Source organism: Amblyraja radiata, chromosome 23 (assembly GCF_010909765.2).
Source record: "Amblyraja radiata isolate CabotCenter1 chromosome 23, sAmbRad1.1.pri, whole genome shotgun sequence".
NCBI classification, from domain to species: Eukaryota; Metazoa; Chordata; class Chondrichthyes; order Rajiformes; family Rajidae; genus Amblyraja; species Amblyraja radiata.
In genome coordinates, this window is record NC_045978.1 from 258,490 (window position 1) to 275,748 (window position 17,259).

The window sequence follows — 17,259 nt, forward strand, 5'->3', positions numbered from 1 at the left end:
ACAATCTTTGTGTTTTGTGTTCGTTAAAATTAATTTTAATAATTTCTTTGTTAAAACTATCACAGGATAGATTTTCTCGCTGATTCAAAAAAAATCAAGGCTTTCAATTAATAATTAATAACATAATTGCAAAGGACAATCTGGAATAATTCACTTCAGTGCTGACCACAACTGTTTGAGTTTGCTGTAGTTTAGAGTGGAGAATGTCTCTGGTTATAAGGTCTCTGGTGGCTTTTGTGACTGAATTAAGGGGGCCAGCCTCCAGAGCAGGAAGCAAATATAACCGGGTTGGATCATTTGATCAAATGTCAGCTGGTGCCAACATTTAAATTCCAACCTTCTGTCTTTTCTCCAATTAACGTTCCTGATGAAAGAAATGGAGTGAAAGTTTCAGCTGAAATACTCGTTTTAGAATTGGTGGCAAGGCAGAGGCAGCTGGTTTGGCTGAGTTTAATCACTTATTTCCAGAGAGCAGAATGCTCCAAGAGCACTATTGGCATTACGGGCTCATACAGACATTTGAAACAAAGCTAAACATGGAACGATCCAGCACAGGAAAAGGCCCTTCAGCCCATAACGTCCGTGCCGAACATGATGCCGTCTCGACCCGAAACGTTGCCTATTCCTTCTGTCCATCAATGCTGTCTCACCCGCTGGGTTTCTCCAGCATTTTTGTCTACCCAAGTTAAACTAATCTCCTCTGTCTGCATGCAAGGCAAGGCAAGGCAACTTTATTTATATAGCACATTTCATACACGAGGCAGACTCAATGTGCTTCACATAAAAACATGTCATACAATAAATGAAATAATAAAATGAAATAAAATAGAAGAACTAAAAGAAAAGAAAAACAAAATTAAAAATGCATTATAAAAAGTGCAAAAGTTAAAAGTGCAATGTAGTTAAGATTTAGCTGAAAGCTAAAGTAAACATAAAAGTTTTCAGTCTTGTTTTAAAAGTGGTCAAAGTTGAGGCAAGTCTTAAATCTTCAGGAAGTTTATTCCAGCTATTTGTTGCATAGTAACTAAATCCTGCTTTCCCATGTTTTGTATTTACTCTGGGAATCACTAGCAGATTGGTTTCAGAAGATCTTAGCGGTCTAGAAGGCTTATATAGTGGAAGCATGTCAGTGATATACTTTGGCCCTAAACCATGTAGTGATTTATAGGTGAGCAGCAGGATTTTAAAATCAATTCTCTGACATACAGGGAGCCAATGTAAGGATTTAAGAATTGGTGTAATATGCTCAAATTTTTTGGTCTTTGTTAGAACTCTAGCAACAGCGTTCTGAACAAGCTGTAGCTGCCTGACAGTTTTTTTTGGAAGACCTGCAAGGAGACCGTTGCAATAATCTAGCCTACTATTAATAAAGGCATGTATAAGTTTTTCTAAATCTTGAGCTGACATGAGTCCTCTTAATCTTGCTATGTTTTTGAGGTGATAGTAGGCCGATTTTGTTACTGATTTGATGTGACTGTCGAAATTTAAATCTGAATCCATAATGACCCCAAGATTTCTGGCTTTGTTTGAAGTTTTCAGGGACAGAGAGTGAAGGTTTTGGGTTACTTTAAGCCTTTCTTTTTTAGCACCAAAAACAATTATCTCCGTTTTGTCCTTATTTAGTTGGAGAAAATTTTGGCACATCCAGTCTTTGACTTGCTCAATGCACTGGCACAACAGATCTATGGGGCGATAATCATTTGGTGATAGCGCTACATAGATTTGAGTGTCATCGGCATAGCAGTGGTGGTCAATATTATTATATCGCATGATTTGCCCTAGTGGGAGCATGTAGATGTTGAATAAAGAGGGCCCTAAGATCGAACCTTGCGGTACTCCACACGTCACGTTGGTTGGTTCTGATACAAAGTCTCCAATGGAAACAAAATAGTTCCTATCTTGTAAATATGACCTGAACCAACTTAAGACTGTGCCTGAGAGCCCCACCCATTTTTCCAACCTGTCCAAAAGTATTGAGTGATCAACATATCCCTCCATTCCCCGACTGTGCATGTCTAAAAGCCTCTTAAATGCCCAGCTTGTACCTGCCCTGCCTCCACCACCCCCAGGCATGTACCAGGCATTTACCATCCACCCTTAAAATACTTCAACACACGTCTCCCTTAAACTTTGCCCCTCTCACCTAAACACTCTACCCTCTGGTCTTTGAAATAAAAACAGAATAAGTTCCTATATCAATATTACCAACAACTCCTTCTGGACCACCCATGTTGCAGCAACGACCAAGAAAGCACACCGATGCCTCTATTTCCTCAGAAGGCTTCGGAAGTTCGGCAAGTCCCCTACAACTCTCACCAACTTCTACAGATGCGCCACAGAAAGCATTTTATCAGGATGCATCACAGCACGGTTTAGGAACAGCTCCATCCAAGACCACAAGAAATTGCAGAGAATTGTGGACGCAGCCCAGACCATCACACAAACCAACCTCCCTTCTATTGACTCCATCTACACTTCACGCTGCCTCGGCAAGGCCAGCAGCATCATCAAGGACCAGTCACACCCCGGTTACATTACTTCCCAGCTGTTATCAGGCAACTGAACCATCCTATCAACAACCAGAGAGCGGTCCTGAACTACTATCTACCTTCCTAATCGGATTTTACTGGAGTTTATACCTTGCACTAAACGTTATTCCCTTTATCCGGTATCTGTACACTGTGGACGTTTGATTGTAATCATGTATTGTCTTTCCACTGACAGGATAGCACGCAACAAAAAGCTTTTCACTGTACCTCGGTACACGTGACAATAAACCCAACTGAAGTTATCATGTCACTTGCTAACTTACTCATCTATGAACTTACAATTGGGAAAGGTATTTAAACATTTGTGGAATTGTAGCAGCAGATGGGAGAAGTCAGTCAACAATTAAACAGAGAATAATTAATACTCATTCTAGACCATGTTAGTAATGTTTGTGGGAGGAAGGCTGTGTTATTGGGGTCAGGTGCAGAGCCCAGACAGAAGCTTTCAGGGATCTTATTGAAACATACAAGATTATTAAGGGTTTGCACACGCTAAAGGCAGGAAACATGTTCCCGATGTTGGGGGAATCCAGAACCAGGGGCCACAGTTTAAGAATAAGGGGCAAGCCATTTAGAACGGAGATCAGGAAACACTTTTTCACACAGAGAGTTGTGAGTCTGTGGAATTCTCTGCCTCAGAGGGCGGTGGAGGCGGGTTCTCTGGATACTTTCAAGAGAGAACTAGATAGGGCTCTTAAAGATAGCGGAGTCAGGGTATATGGGGAGAAGGCAGGAACGGGGTACTGATTGTGGATGATCAGCCATGATCACGTTGAATGGCGGTGCTGGCTCGAAGGGCCAATGGCCTACTCCTGCACCTATTGTCAATTGTCTAAATAAGGGCAAGGATTGCGTTGAGCATCAACAGGCTGACATGGTCTACAAACAGTCATCGTGGTGACCGCCGTGCAGGGTGTAGCCGAGCCACAGGTGTACAACTGGTGCAGGTAACACACCTGAGCAGCTCCAACAACCTCATTCCAGCTGCACATTTCACTGTCACCACTGGAGGGAGCTGACAAGAGCGAGCAGATTTGTTTTTATTATTCAAAATATGTATTCAATTATTAAAAAAATAATATTACCCAACAATAAAAACCCAGAACCCACCACAAAACAAACATATATCCTTAATAAACTACTGTACAGCTATCTTACACTCCTTGTCAAGGATGCATTCAACATCCCGCAGAGCCCAGCGGTCCCGGAACTCCCCCAGGGTGGACAGGGCGTATTCCCTCTCTAACACCACCCGGGCACAGACATATCCCCGGTAAAGGGGCAGGCAGCCGGCTCGGGTAGAGCCCTCCACCGCCTGGCGCTGTGACTCGCGGATGGCCAGCTTGGCCAGGCCCAGGAGCAACACAACTAGGACATCTTCAGCCCCAAACCCTCTCCCCTACGCACAGGGTGTCCAAAGATGAGGGTGGTGGGTGAGAAATGTACCCAGAAGGCAAGGAGCAGCCCCTTTAGATAATGGAACAGGGGCTGCAGCCTCACGCACTCCATATACACGAGGTACACAGACTCTTCCAGCCCGCAACAGTGGCAGGCGGCTAGCGAGTCTGTGAACCACGAGAGAAACAGGTTGCAGGGAACACCTCGATGCAGTAGCCTCCACCCCAAGTCCCCAATGTAGAGGGGGAGAGAGAGCAAGCAGGTTGCTGGGACTTGAATCAACATAGAACATGGAAGAGTAGGGGACCGGAACACACACACACACACACACACACACGTACATACACACACGTACATACACACACACATACACGTACACACATACACGTACACACACACACACACACGCACACGCACACGCACACACACACACACACACACACACAGATGTGAGTGAGACACGCTGGTGGGCAGCTGATCACTTTGGCTGGTGAAGCAATGAATCTTTTTGCAGAATTCCTTCTTCTTAGCGACCTGATAAACACTCATCTGTGTTTATGACATATTGTTAACGATGTCTTGAAGTACTTTATTACTGAATATACACACACACACACTGTGGGACAGACACACACACACACACTGTGGGACACACACACACACACACTGTGCCACGGGGCTGGCGTATATGGACAGTACATCATGAGCTGCTCATTGCTGCTGTCTCTGCTCTGACCAATGACAACAGACAGGCAGTGCTGGCTGGACAGGCAGAGAGGAGAGTGGTGCAGAGAGAGAGAGAGAGAGAGAGAGAGACTGTGTTGTGCATTGCGGTAGATGGGTTATTTTTAAAAAGGGGTTTGAATCACATGATAGTCTAAGTGAGTTATTTTGAAATAAAAGAGGGTCAGATAACAACTGAAATTAGGAAATCTCAGGCAGGAGAAAGAAACTCAGCATTGAAACTACTTTCCATATCGTGCATTCTTTAAAGGGGAAGCAATGGAAATGGTGAGTGTGATAACAACAGGTTCTGGCCTTTAACCCAGAAAAGCAGCATTTTGTTCCCTTATCCTCACCTTCACGAGGTTCAGCAGATTCACCATTGGGAAGATAGTGCTGGAATAGCCAATGATAAAGGTGGATGGACAATTTAAAAATGGACTGAAAATCTACTGTGTAGATCGGAGGGAGACAAAAATGCTGAAGGAACTCAGTGGGCGAGGCAGCATCTATGGAGAGAAGAAATAGGCGACGATTCTGGTCAAGACCCTTCTTCAGACTGATCAAAGATCAGAGGTATTTTCACTCTTCGCTTTCACGGTATAAGTTGACTTTGAATCAAAAGCCCAGCAGAGAGATTTTGGAAATGGAAAGACTGGAAAGCCTTTCAACTTTAACACTTGACCTCTTTATAGAAGCCTGCACTTGGTATGCATCTAGAGTATCAATAATCTGTCCAAGCATCTACTGTTGGTGACACATTGACCAGCTGATAGCAGCCTGTTTTGGAGATTTTATTAGGACCATGTCACATGTGAACCAATAACTGAGAGGGCAACTGGAATTGGAAAGACAGGAGTTGATCAAGTCAAGTCAATTTTATTTCTATAGCACATTTAAAAACAACTCTCATTGACCAAAGTGCTTTATATCAGTGCAGGTACTAACATGCTACACACAGTACATAGATCTAACAATACATAAATACATACATACAGCGCTCCCTCAGAGGACCTCAAGATAGGCTTGAGAGTAGAAATAAGTTTAAAGTCTAGACTTAAAAGAGTCGATGGAGGGGGCAGTTCTGATGAGGAGAGGGATGCTGTTCCACAGTCTAGGAGCTGCAACCGCAAAAGACACGGTCGCCCCTGAGCTTATGCCTAGACCACGGGATGGTCAGTAACCCCAAGTCGGCCGATCTGAGGGACTTTGCAGATTTTTGATGTAGGTTGGGGCAAGCCCGTTAAGGGCTTTGTATACATAAAGGAGGAGCTTGAAATTGATTCGGGACCGCACATAAGGATTGAGGATTGTCAGCATGGTTTTGTACAGAGGACATCGTGTCCCACAAATCTGCTAATGGAATTTAATGCAGATAGGTATGAGGTGTTACATTTTGGGAAGTCAAATCAGAGCAAGACCGTCAGAGTGAATGGTAGGGTCCTTGTGTTGTGGACAGAACAATCTAGAACTAACTGCTTTATTGTTGAAGTTTAAAAATCTTCAAACAAGATCTTTCACACGCCGGGAACAACATATTTTCTCTATGAGAATTTAGTAACAGATTTGTTAAATGCAGCAATTTTATTTGAGATGCAAGAACCTGCAGATGCAGGTATCATGAACAAAGAACAAAGTGCTGGAGGAACTCAGCAGGTCAGGCAGCTTCTGTAGAGGGAAGCATGCAGGTACAGCAGGCAGTGAAGAAAGCTAATGGCATGTTGGCCTTCATTGCAAGAGGATTTGAGTTTAGGAGCAAAGAGATCCTTCTGCAGTTGTACGGGTCCCTGGTGAGACCGTACCTGGAGTATTGTGTGCAGTTTTGGTCTCCTAATTTGAGGAAGGACATTCTTGCTATTGAGGGAGTGCAGGGTAATTCCAGGGATGGTGGGAATGTCATATGATGACAGAATGGGTCGACTGGGCTTGTATTCACTGGAATTTAGGATGAGAGGCGATCTTGTAAAAACATATGAAATATTTGGAGGATTGGACAGGCTAGATGCAGAACAAATGTTCCCGATGAGGGAGTCCAGAACCAGGGGTCACAGTTTAAGAATAAGGGTTAGGCCTAAATGGCTGAGATGAGGAAAAACTTCTTCACCCAGAGAGTTGTCAATCTGCGGAATTCTCTGCCACAGAAACAAGGAATATGGTGAAAAAAGCAGGAATGGGGTACTGATTCTGGATGATCAGCCATGATCATAATGAATGGTGGTGCTAGCTCAACGGGCTGAATGGCCTACTTCTGCACATATTTCTCTATGTTTTCTATGTTCTATGTTTTCTATAAGCAAGGCACAACAGACTCAGTTCAGACACATCACATTATTTTAAAGACCCACTTTTACATTTGATGAATCGGAGTAACGTTGAAACACTTACACCATGGCCCTACTGCTGCTGCTCTGACAACTTGTTCCCATTCTGTTTGTGCTGCTTTAGCATTCTAATAATACAGTGCGGTTTAACAAAGTGCAACTACAGAGCATACACACAAAATGCTGGAGTAACTCAGCATCTCTGGAGAGAAAGAATGGGTGATGTTTCAGGTCGAGACCCTTCTTCAGACTAGTGACTAGCTTACTACAGAGCATTCAGGACAAGATTAATTGAATCTCATCACTAGAACAAGCCTCTTCTTCAGATTGGGACATTTGCAGGTGTGAAGGCAATGTCCACAAACCCTCACTGGCTCAACAGCAGGGGGAGGATGGCGTCGTTATCTAGACCTGGACACAACATAGAAGAGTACAGCATCGGTACAGGCCCTTCGGCCCACAATGTCTGTGCTGGACATGATGCCAAAACCATCACATCTATCTGCTCAGAACCCCTATCCCTCCATTCCCTGCATATCCATATGCCAATCTAAAATGTTGATCTTGGGGAAAAGGTTGTGCCTGTCTACCCTATCTGCGCCTCTCATTATTTGATGCACTTCTACCAGGTCTCCCCGCAACCTCTAGTGTTCCAACCTCTCCCTGTAGCTGAAACCCTCTAATCCAGGCAGCATTCTGGTTAATCTCCCCTGCACCCTCTCCAAAGCCCCACATCCTTCCTGTAATGGGGGCGACCAGGTCATCACAGTACTCCACATGCAGCCTGACCAGTCCCACCCTGACCACAGGCCCACCCTGACCACAGGCCCATCCTGGCCACAGGCCCACCCTGACCACAGGCCCACCCTGACCACAGGCCCACCCTGACCACAAGCCCACCCTGACCACAGGCCCACCCTGACCACAGGCCCACCCTGACCACAGGCCCACCCTGACCACAGGCCCACCCTGACCACAGGCCCACCCTGACCCACCCTGTCCACAGGCCCACCCTGACCACAAGCCCACCCTGACCACAGGCCCACCCTGACCACAGGCCCACCCTGACCCACCCTGTCCACAGGCCCACCCTGACCACAGGCCCACCCTGTCCACAGGCTCACCCTGACCACAAGCCCACCCTGACCACAAGCCCACCCTGACCACAAGCCCATCCTGACCACAAGCCCACCCTGACCACAGGCCCACCCTGACCACAAGCCCACCCTGACCCACCCTGTCCACAGTGAATGCTGAGTTTAGTTTTAGAGATACAGCAAGGAAACAGGCCCTTCGGCCCATCGAGTCCACGCTGACCATCGATCACCCGTCCACATTAGTTCTGTGTTATCCCACTTTTTCATCCACTCCCTACACACTAGGGGCCGTTTTACAGAGGCCAATTAATTTACAAACCTGCACGTCTTTGGGATGTGAAAGGAAACCGGAGCAACCGGAAAAACCCCACATGGTCACAGGGAGAACATGCACACTCCACACAGACAGTAGGAGTCAGGATCTACCAGCTGCACTGTGCCACCCCCTTCAGTATGTTGGCCGTCCTACAGTTGTGCAGAGTTGATAAATCAGTGACCCTGCGCTGACCCCTGGTGTGTCTGGATGTGGTGAAGATGATATGGTCTCCCAGTGTTGCTTCTGAAATATTACCAGTCTGAAGAAGGGTCTCGACCCAAAATGTCGCCCACTCCTTCTCTCCAGAGATGCTGCCTGTCCCGCTGAGTTACTCCAGTATTTTGTTCAACAGATTCCAAATTGTGAGGATTGGTGCCTGAGGATCCTGATACCAAGTTATAATTTTCACGGATTAACCTGAAACCACTCTGCACCTCCACAAATGATGTCTAACATGGAGAAGGACTCATTTATCAGTCAGCATAGGTGCTCTGGCCTTGTTTAGCTTCATGGATTCCAAGCACAACATCAACACGTCAGCCTGTGAGCCATGAGTTGGAGAAACGTCACCTCCCCCAAGACACAGTGCAACCTTCGTATGAAGCTGAATGGATCTACAGTTAACTCACAGAGCACACGTGCACAAAGATGTCTTTGGTTCTCCCTCATCAAAGGCCATAGCCTGAAGGCCCCATGAATAATTCAGTCTGACTTTCACCAGCACAAGTCTAGTGATAACAAACTAAAACATCTTCTAGCAGGAGTAGCTCAGTAGATTTCCCTTCACTGAACACAATAACAATTAACAATAGGTCAATATATTTTCAATTATATAGTGCCTCCTTAAGGAATCTATCATGATCTTACAGCAAATACTACAACCTCAGCCAACCTCCAGACACACAGACTGAGGAAATGAGGAGCTACAAGAGCAATGGTCACCTCATTCCCACCCAAATAATAATGTCCCAGGTCTGGGACTTCATGACTTCAGCCTGAGATGAGCAATGGGGTGGAGACCCCCATGAAGATAGACACAAAACGCTGGAGTAACTCAGCGGGACAGGCAGCAGCATCTTTGGAGAGAAGATAGACACAAAACGCTGGAGTAACTCAGCGGGACAGGCAGAAGGAATGGGTGATGTTTCGGGTCGAGACCCTTCCTCAGACTGATGTTACAATGTCCCCCATAGCCATCTCCTGATAGCGGGGGGGATATAGTTTGTGACCCTGAAATTAAACCTTCAGTATTTTGCAATGAGATATTTCTTATCCGCGAAGCAGCAATTTCTTAATAAACAAAGAATATTTGCAGCCTTTGAATACTAATGATTACATTATAATTAGTCTGAAATGCTGCTACCTTAATGTCACTGACTAATGGGAGCAGCATCATTGCACAAAGGTGTTTGGCTCCAATGTACATTGACAAACATTGCTGTTGTTTCAAACCTCCACATGTTCATCTATTTGTATATTGTTGAATCATCGTATTTATTTCAGGCCAAGCTTCACCGACATTATCATCAGCGAACATTAAAACTGAGTGCTGGCCTTTTAAAACGACAATTTCACTTCAATTATAACCAAACAAGGATGAACCTGGTTTTTCATTCATGTTCCTTTACTGACAAACTACTGATGCCACTTGAGGATATTTGAATTGATTATCTGGGCAGAAGCTGAATAATTGATGAATCAGTAAATAATGAATCTCTGCAAGGTGCGAAAGAAGCTGGAAATGTGAATGAACACAAGGAGCTGCTGGTGTTCCTCCAGCTCAGGCAACATCTGTGGAGAGAAAGACAATGAACATTCTGCAATGTCCTCCATCTCCATCCACAGCAGCTGGCTGGCAGATACAGTACGGGCACCATGCCGTTACTGAAGGGCCTACGTTGAAACACACACGTCCTGAGTCCACCAGATACATCACGGGCACCATGCCGTTACTGAAGGACCTACGCTGAAACACACGTGTCTAGGGTCCAACACTGGAAACAGGTTCATCAATCACAGCTCAGTGACGAACAGCATCAGCCCCTCCAAATACATCGTCAAGCTCACGACACCTCATATAGATACAAACCTGCTGGAGTAACCCAGCGGGGCATTTACCCCTCTCTGTGCAACTGGATCCCCAACGGAATACCCCCATGACCATGTGCTCATCCCCTGCCCTACATACATGACCATGTGCTCGCCCCCTGCCCTACACACATGACCATGTGCTCACCCCCTGCCCTACTAGAGATTAGTATACAAACTTAAAACACACGGCATTGGGGGTTCAGTATTGATGTGGATAGAGAACTGGCTGGCAAACAGGAAGCAAAGAGTAGGAGTAAACGGGTCCTTTTCACAATGGCAGGCAGTGACTAGTGGGGTACCGCAAGGCTCAGTGCTGGGACCCCAGCTATTTACAATATATATTAATGATCTGGATGAGGGAATTGAAGGCAATATCTCCAAGCTTGCGGATGACACTAAGCTGGGGGGCAGTGTTAGCTGTGAGGAGGATGCTAGGAGACTGCAAGGTGACTTGGATAGGCTGGGTGAGTGGGCAAATGTTTGGCAGATGCAGTATAATATGGATAAATGTGAGGTTATCCATTTTGGTAGCAAAAACAGGAAAGCAGACTATTATCTAAATGGTAGCCGACTAGGAAAAGGGGAGATGCAGCGAGACCTGGGTGTCATGGTACACCAGTCATTGAAAGTAGGCATGCAGGTGCAGCAGGCAGTGAAGAAAGCGAATGGTATGTTAGCTTTCATAGCAAAAGGATTTGAGTATAGGAGCAGGGAGGTTCTACTGCAGTTGTACAGGGTCTTGGTGAGACCACACCTGGAGTATTGCGTACAGTTTTGGTCTCCAAATCTGAGGAAGGACATTATTGCCATAGAGGGAATGCAGAGAAGGTTCACCAGACTGATTCCTGGGATGTCAGGACTGTCTTATGAAGAAAGACTGGATAGACTTGGTTTATACTCTCTAGAATTTAGGAGATTGAGAGGGGATCTTATAGAAACTTATAAAATTCTTAAGGGGTTGGACAGGCAAGATGCAGGAAGATTGCTCCCGATGTTGGGGAAGTCCAGGACAAGGGGTCACAGCTTAAGGATAAGGGGGAAATCCTTTAAAACCGAGATGAGAAGAACTTTTTTCACACAGAGAGTGGTGAATCTCTGGAACTCTCCGCCACAGAGGGTAGTCGAGGCCAGTTCATTGGCTATATTTAAGAGGGAGTTAGATGTGGCCCTTGTGGCTAAGGGGATCAGAGGGTATGGAGAGAAGGCAGGTACGGGATACTGAGTTGGATGATCAGCCATGATCATATTGAATGGCGGTGCAGGCTCGAAGGGCCGAATGGCCTACTTACTCCTGCACCTAATTTCTATGTTTACATACATGACCATGTGCTCATCCCCTGCCCTACATACATGACCATGTGCTCGCCCCCTGCCCAACATACATGACCATGTGCTTGCCCCTGCCCTACATACATGACCATGTGCTCACCCCCTGCCCTACATACATGACCATGTGCTCACCCCCTGCCCTACATACATGACCATGTGCTTGCCCCCTGCCCAACATACATGACCATGTGCTTGCCCCTGCCCTACATACATGACCATGTGCTCACCCCCTGCCCTACATACATGACCATGTGCTCACCCCCTGCCCTACATACATGACCATGTGCTCATCCCCTGCCCTACATCCGTGACGTGTAGCCACACCCAACTCTGTCAGCTCTAAGTTTGCCAACCCCCCCCCCACCCACCCTGACATTGGGTCGTGTCGACCAGGGAACAGGAGGCAGATCTGGTGGAGTGAAGCCAGAATTACAATCCGACTCAGAAATGGCAGTGGAAGGTCACACGGTTAAACGTGAGGTCACTCAGTCCTTGGAATAATCCAGCCAAGGCAGGTAGAGAAATGAAGGGATGTTGGTCGACTGAGCTCACAGTCACAGAAACAGGCCCTTCGGCCCAGCTTGCCCATGCTGGCCGGCCTATAGTGCAGGACAACATCACAACTAAAGGTGGAAAGTCAGTGAACAGGAATTCACATCATGATCAGATCTGGTGAAGCAGGCAGTGTGTGTGTGGGGAACACCATGATGTTACAGTGTGTGTGTGTGTGTGGATCACTGCACTGTTGCAGTGTGTGTAGGGATCACCATGAAGTTGCAATGTGTGTGTGGGGATCACCGCACTGTTGCAGTGTTGCAGTGTGTGTGTGTGTGTGTGGGGAACACCATGATGTTGATCCCTACCGGAAGTGGCGGCGCTGGGAACGGCTGCGGCTCGCCTGCAGTCCGTTTGTCTTTACTTTTTTGTGTTGTTTTTTTTCGTTTTGTGTAGTTGCGTTTTTGGTTTTTAGGTTGTGTTTATGTGGGGGGGGGGGGGGGTGGGGGGTTGCAACGGGGTTTGCTGTCTCTCCCTTGGGGGGAATACGGCTTTTTCGTCGTATCCCCCCTCTCTGCCTCCGTCTGTGCTGAGGCCTAATGGCCAAGCTGGCGACCTCGGGACTCCGGAGGCAGCCTGTCAGGGCTCGCCCTGGGCTCGCTCCCGTGAGGGCGGCCCAGCTCGGGGCTGGAACTGCGCTCCCGTGAGGACGGCCTGGCGAGGGGCCGAGACTCTCCCGCGAGGGGCTGTGGCACTCCCGTCGGAGTGGCCCAGCCCGAGGGAGAACGGCACTCCCGTCGGAGTGGCCCAGCCCGAGGGAGAACGGCACTCCCGTCGGAGTGGCCCAGCCCGAGGGAGAACGGCACTCCCGTCGGAGTGGCCCAGCTCGAGGGAGAACGGCACTCCCGTCGGAGTGGCCCAGCCCGAGGGAGAACGGCACTCCCGTCGGAGTGGCCCAGCCCGAGGGAGAACGGCACTCCCGTCGGAGTGGCCCAGCCCGAGGGAGAACGGCACTCCCGTCGGAGTGGCCCAGCCCGAGGGAGAACGGCACTCCCGTCGGAGTGGCCCAGCCCGAGGGAGAATGGCACTCCCGTCGGAGTGGCCCAGCTCGAGGGAGGAACGGCACTCACGTGAGGGCGATCCGGCTCGGGGCTGGAACGGTGCTCCGGTGGCTGGGACGGCATTCTGGCGGCGGTGACCTGAGTCCTGGGTTGAGCCGCGGGCCAGCGGCTGCGTGTGCTGGACTTGAGGGCGGCAGCTTCGACCACCCCCGGGCCGCGGTGTTTGAGCCGGCCCGTTCGCGGGGTTCGGTGAGCCGCGGGACTGTTGTGCCATCGCCCGGTGGGGAATCGCCTCAGCGCAGAGGGAGAAGAGGAGGGAAGAGACAGTAACCCTAAGATTTTTTGTCTCCACCACAGTGAGGAGGTGCTTGGTGGATACACTGTGGTGGTGTTAATTTGTGTTTATTGTTGTTTATTATTGTATGATGTATGTATGACTGCAGGCACGAAATTTCGTTCAGACCATAAGGTCTGAATGACAATAAAGGGATTCAATTCAATTCAATTCAATTCAATCAATGTTGCAGTGTGTGTGTGTGTGGGGAACACCTTGATGTTGCAGTGTGTGTGTGTGTGTGTGTGTGTGTGTGTGTGGGGAACACCTTGAAGTTGCAATGTGTGTGTGTGTGTGTGTGTGTGTGTGTGTGTGTGTGTGTGTGTGTGTGTGTGTGTGTGTGTGTGTGTGTGTGTGTGTGTGTGTGTGTGTGTGTGTGTGTGTGTGTGTGTGTGTGTGTGTGTGTGTGTGTGGATCACCGCATTATAACGGCCCATTCAGGGCTTGGACTCATCTGGTTAATTGTGTTCGGTGTTGAGAACGAAGGCACTTGCAATATCAAGACATCATTTACAACCCCCTAAAGTCTCCCTCATTTAGATGGTTCACAGATGTCTCCATATGTCTGTTTAATTCTTTAACTACTGCCTAAGATGACACCTGCTAATTCAAGGCTGGATATAAATTGTGATTCACTTTGTTTCACAGCGAGGAGACCTGTTCCTGTGCAGTCATTGTGTGCAAACAGTTCTCACTTATGTTCATGTGTATACATGTGGTGTGGTGCTGCAGCAGTTAGTGCCACTGCCTCACAGCTCAGGAACATCGGTTCGGTCCTGAGCTCGGGTGCTGTCTGTGCTGAGTTTGCACGCTCTCTTTGTGACCGTAATCTCGACTACAACACAGACGTTCAGAAAAATGAATTAAAAAAATCATGTAATGAGTGCAGAACCTTCACCATATCCACATATCTCAGCACCACAGGTCAGCCTGTGGATGTCCACCCCACTCTGCCCAAAACGCTCGGGCAGCAAACACACAGCATTAATATAGATTTCTCTAACGCCGTGACCTTTGCATCCCCACTCTCTCCATCGCTTTCACACCCGAGGCGTACCAGCTTCAAAGTCTCCTTGTTGAGTCTCATTGTCAGTAACTCGTTTTCACCTAGCTCACAGCTAACAACGGCCTGTTTCCTTTATCAACGTTACTTTTTTTGCATCTTTCAAATATCTCGCTACATCACTGACTATATCTCTCAGTTCCTTTTCCCCTGACTCTCAGTCTGAAGAAGGGTCTTGGCCCGAAACGTCACCCATTCCTTTTCTCCAGAGTTGCTGCCTGACCCGCTGCTACTCCAGCATTTTGTGTCTATCTCCAGTTTAAAGCAGCATCTGCAGTTCCTCCCTACACATCCCTTCCACCGCCATGGGAACCATTTGTAAAAGCATTGCCACTTGCCAAGACTCCTTTGGCAGCAGCTTCTAATCCCTGTGACCACCGGACACATAGCTACAACTCCCAGCAATGTATCAATGTGTGATCAATAATCATTCAATCACGGGTGCCTCTGTGTTAGCACAGTCAGAGTCCTCCACAATTAGAATGCAAATGTTCACTCTTATCTCAAGTATAACTAGAGCTGGGCATGAAATAATGACCTTGCTCACAATTCCCAAATCACACATATGAATAAAATGTAGATAAATTGATGTAATTTCCCTTTCTTAATTTAATATAAATTCCTAGCGTAACGCTCAGTGGTAATTGTCATGCTCCCTGTTGAAGCCTTTCTGTTCTTGGCATTGTCATTAAGAAAAGCCTGCTCTTACACACATCATAATGCACAGACCCAGTGCCCAGATTGTTCACACAACACATGGAGTTCTAGCGTGCAAGTGGCGTTTGTGAGGGATTCATGGCTGTAATGGCCACAGCACCAAGCCGCCATGTGGAGGGGCAGGAGGGAGGGGACAAGAGGGAGGGGACAGGAGGGAGGGGGTGCAGGAGTCAGTGGAAAGGTGGCATTTACTCTCGCCCAGGATAGACACAAAATGCTGCAGTAACTCAGCGGGTCAGACAGCATCTCTGGATAGAAGGAATGGGTGACGTTTCGGCTCGAGACCCTTCATCAGACTGATCCAGGTTGGATAAACAAAATGCATGGAGTGAACTGTGCCTGACTCAGGTACACCAATCGAGGTTGGGGAATAGTGAGTTGTGCACTGGTTTATATCGTTGGACTTATATCCTGGGTCACCTGTCCCTGTCGCTATTAAAACAGAAAATTAGTGCATTCAGAGGAACGGGATATTTTAAATTCCTACCTGGCCCAAATCTGTCCATTCACCACAATAATCTAGAGAGCAAAGACTTGCCATTTGCATAATCCACAACATAAACCCCAAGACAATATCCATTGTTTTTTAGAAGTCTAAGTAAGCATTTGTGTCACTAACACAGTTGAACAATTTACCAATTGCTGTTCAGGCTTTTAAGAACCTTTGGAATATAAGCTCAGCTCATGGATGTTGTAAATGTAATGATTTACTGCTCCAATTACTGTGAGGATAAAGGCTAGAGTGAGAGGGGGTGAAGTCTCCCTGCAGCAACATCCTTATTACAACTGGAGGCGTCAACAGGTGAGACAGATCTGTCGGTCACTTTCCTCGATGTCTTATGACATTCTCCCAGAGATAAGGCCCGATGAAACCAACTCTGCCACCAGCAATATCTACAGGTAACTACGGCATTACATTCTACACACATGTTGTCACTTGAGTCAATAGACCCAAACATGTTGAAATTAACAGAACAGGCAATCAACAAAAACATTTCTCCCTTATCATAGAACATAGAGCCTGGATCAGTATAGAACAGCAACAGGCCCTTCGGCCCACAATGTCTGTGCACAACACCTTGCCAAGTTAAACTGTTATCTTCTGCTTGTGCCTAATCCATATCCCTCCATTCCCTGCATATCCATATGCCTGTCTAAAGGGAATGGTACCATTCGGCGCCGCTGTTTCGCCTTTTCGGGGTGTTAGGGTTAGGGTTTTGGGGTGTTAGGGTTTTGGGGTGTTAGGGTTAGGGTTTCGGGGTGTTAGGGTTTCAGGGTGTTCGGGTTAGGGTTAGGGTCAGGGTTAGGGTCAGGGTTAGGGTCAGGGTTAGGGTTAGGGTTCTGATGAGTACAGATATTATAAACGGAGGTGCCGAACCTGCGGCAGCGAAACGGTGGCGGCGTAAAGTACCCGACCCTGTCTAAAAGCCTCTTGCACCCCACTATGGTATCTGCCTCCACCTCCACCCCTGGCAGCGTGTTCCAGGCACCCACCACCCTCTGTGTAAAAAAACTTGCCAGACATCTCCATTAAACTTTCTCCTCTCACCTTAAAGCTACGCCCTCTAGTATTGGCCATTTCCTCGCTGGGAAGGTGGTTCTGACTGTCTGCCCTATCTAGGCCTCTCATAGTTTTATTCACCATTGTTACAAATAAGTGAGAAAGATTTCCATTGAAAATACAGAGTGTAATGAGTGGATTCCCTGCCTCTCACCTCACTGTTCAGTAGCCATGCTACCTGTCCCGCTGAGTTACTCCAGCTTT

The 17,259-nt window shown here is 47.4% G+C and overlaps 1 protein-coding gene across 1 annotated transcript in view; it reads right to left on the reverse strand.

Annotated features, from left to right (window-relative positions):
* The window catches only part of dlgap4 (DLG associated protein 4), a 246,338-nt gene that overhangs the window by 173,851 nt on the left and 55,228 nt on the right, over positions 1-17,259 (reverse strand). The window lies entirely within an intron of this gene.